This window comes from Carlito syrichta, unplaced genomic scaffold (genome assembly GCF_000164805.1).
Source record: "Carlito syrichta isolate Samal-C Ts95f unplaced genomic scaffold, Tarsius_syrichta-2.0.1 Scaffold304687, whole genome shotgun sequence".
NCBI lineage: Eukaryota > Metazoa > Chordata > Mammalia > Primates > Tarsiidae > Carlito > Carlito syrichta.
The window spans coordinates 221114-224407 of NW_007248783.1; the positions used below are offsets into that span (position 1 = coordinate 221114).

Below are 3294 nucleotides of genomic sequence, written 5' to 3' on the forward strand. Positions count from 1 at the left end.
GTTCCGAGTGAGGCGCGGGAGGGCCGCCCCGCAGGGGGACAGGAGCCCGCGGTTCCTGGTCGCGTTACCCGAGGGGACACCACGAGAAGCAGAATATTTACGGTTCCCCCAAACCACGTTTCTCGGGCGCCTCCATCTCCTCCCTTCTCCCGAGAGCTCAGGCCGCAGCAGCCACACTGCGATTCGACCCAGGATTCGGGGTCCCAGCAGCCCCCCGCGAGCCGGGGACACCTCTCCCGATGCGGGAACCCGAGCTGGAAGCGAGACCTTGAGAGGTCATGAAGTTAGTCATTTAGGCCGACAGCTGGAGAACTGTTCTGCTCAGCTCTTCCATCCATTGGACACCAGACCGTGTAGTGAGCTGGGAGAGAATTACAAAAGGAATCCCGGGAGGCTTCGTGAGGATGCATACAAGAAAGAACAGTGACACTACCAGGCGATAAAATACCCTGATCCAGAGAACACTGGATGAGAATTCAATGAAATTGAAAGAAGCCCAAGGAAATATTTCACAATTCCTGTCTGTAACACTTTCTAGTAATAAACCACTGTTGCTTTTCAAAGATTCATTTAACAAATGTTATTAAGCTCAAATCCTTATCTCCAGTAGTTGGGGGGCGGGGCGTGGGGATTGGGGCAATTAAGCAATGAAAAGACAACATGGGTGATTTCCAGCCACTAGAAAGGTAAAAGGTGGTATTCTGAGATGGTGGAGTGGTACAGAGACCGGCCCAGACTAGGAGTTGGACTTGCTAAGAGCACTGGAACATTGGAGAAGTTGGGTGTTAGATAAAACGGGTGGCATGTTTCCATTTGTGTGTGTGTGTGGTTTTAGTTTGCTTTTGAGACAGAGCCCAGGCTGGAATGCAGTGGCATACTCATGGTCACTGCAGCCTAGACCTGCTGGGTTCAAGCGATCCTTCCACCTCAGCCTTCCAAGTAGCTGGAAGTACAGACCTGTGCCTCCACACCCCCCCCAATCAATTTTTTGATTTACTGTAGAGACGAGGTCTGACCAAGTTGCCCAGGCTGGTCTCAAACCCCTGGACTTAGGCAAACTTCTTGCCTTCACCTCCCAAAGAGATTACAGGAGTGAGCCACTGCGCCCAGCCTCCATTTGTGTTTTAGAACAAAAATATGGGAAATGGATTGGTGGGGGACAAGACGAGAGACTGGAAACCAGTCAGGAGGAATCTTGTGGGGACAGGCAAAGGATGGGAGAGAGGTGTCTATACTGGTGGCTGGAGCAGTTCAGAAGGTGGGTTTGGAGCCCGAAGGCTTGGATGGGATTCTGGCTGCTTGTATAATCTCAGGCAAGTTGGCATCTTAATTCTCTGTGCCTCAGTTTCTTATCTGTAAAATGCAAATGATGACAGGATTGTTTTGAAGATTAAATGAGTTGATGGATGTAAAGATATAATGATAATAGTGGCTAGCATGGCTAGCACACAACAGTTAACTCCTACCACTACTACGGTACTGGCAAGATCAGAGAGGATAGAGTGGCAGGATGTACTTCACCTCTCAAGAGGTGTCGAAAAAGAAAGGACTGGGTGAGTCGCTGGGTGAGTCACTGGGTGTGAGGAAGGAGTATCATCAATGATGCCAGCTTTGTACCTTGAGTAACTGGGTGCTGCCATGCTGAGGTAGGAGGGTGAGAAGGAAATGAGGGTGAAAGTTTAATTTGACAAAGTAATCCTTCCTTCAGAGCTAGCTTAACCTCTCCTTTGCCTTCTAAACACATTCTGATCTGCTCTTTAAGAAGATTAAAACCCTGGTCCCTGTTGCCAGTACTTGGGGGGGAGGGGCATTAGCAGCTTGCACTTCACTAGTAATTTGGAGATGAGATCAAGAAAAGGTCAACCCTCTGAGAATGAAAATAGAAAAAAACACAAACATGTAGAAGGTTATTGGAGTGGGAGAAGCAAAATTCTGTGAATGTCATGATGGTCAAGGTGTTGATAGATCAAGGAAAATCAGGGTTTTTTGAGTTGTTTTTCTTTAGTCAAAGTCTCACTCTGTCGACCAGGCTAGAGTGCAATGGCACGCTCACAGCCACTGCAGCCTTGACCTGCTGGGCTCAGTTGATCCTTCTGTCTCAGCCTTCCAAGTAGCTGGAACCACAGACGCATGCCACTAAGCCTGGCTGAGTTTTTAATTTATTGTAGTGATGAGGTCTCACCAAGTTGCCCAGTCTCGAACCCCTGGACTGAGGCAATCCTCTCACCTCCACCTCCCAAAATTCTGGGATTATAGGTGTGAGCCACTGTGCCTGGCAGGAAATCAGGTTTTATTCTGAGGTAGTTTTCATGTACACACAATGGCAGGACTGTTGTTTAAATCAATACGGGGGGGGTCCCCCCCAAAAAACAGAATTAATCTTTGGAGGGCAACCCCTTGTAGTACAGGTTTCCCCTGCTAGGTAAGTGTTCTCCCTAGAACAACCATTGGCATCAGTGTACCAGCTAGCATTGTGAGGGGCTGTGTTCAGCTTCTGTGAAAATTTTTTTTTTGGAGATTCAACGCATTTGCCCATTTCATGATGGGTGATTTACGAGTGCATCTGCCCACACTGTGCTGAGTGTTCAGCAGTTTTTGACCAAAACCATGTCCTACCCTCAATATTCACCCAATCCTGCCCCAGTCAACTTTTTTTTAAGTTGTGGGGTTCAATTAAGGATTAGGTATGTAAGTGGTCATCGTACAGGTGAAATTTGGGTCTCCTGTTGATCCTCACTTTGCCTGGTTTGGGATCAGGTAATTTTATTAGTATTATGTGCTCCCCCCACCTTTCCCTGGCAGTGTCCTCCTACTGCCAATCCGTTTCTTATAGTATTATGATAAAGGTTCAGGATCCTTTTTTTAAATTTCTTCAGTTGAAAAAAGTCCTCAAAAGGAAACATTTTTTTTTAGTTAAAGTCTCACTCTGTTACCCAGACTGGAGGGCAGTGGCATGCTCATAGCCACCATAGCCTCGACCTCCTGGGCTCAGGGGATCCTTCTGCCTCAGTCTTCCAAGTAGCTGGAACTACAGGCACCAGTCACCACGCCCAGCTAATTTTTTTTTTTAATTGTAGAGATGAGGTCTCATCAAGTTGCCCAAGCTGGTCTCCAGCCCCTGGGTTCAGACAATCCTCTCACCTCTGCCTCCCAAAGTGCTGGAATTACAAGCGTGAGCCACCGTGCCCAGCTAAGAAACACATTTTGTCGATGTGGAAGAGTTGAAACAAAAAATGGCAGAAGCACTAAAAAGCATCAAAATTGACAAGTTCAAAAACTGTTTTGAGCAGTGGA

General features: G+C 47.4%; 1 protein-coding gene across 1 annotated transcript in view; it reads right to left on the minus strand.

Moving 5' to 3' along the window:
* Nucleotides 1-217, minus strand: part of LIN9 (lin-9 DREAM MuvB core complex component) — a 94646-nt gene extending 94429 nt beyond the window's left edge. The window contains exon 1 of the mRNA XM_008060660.1: nt 102-217. The gene's annotated coding sequence lies outside the window, so the exon portion shown is untranslated. The remainder of the gene's footprint in view (nt 1-101) is intronic.
* Nucleotides 218-3294: the final 3077 nt, after the last annotated feature.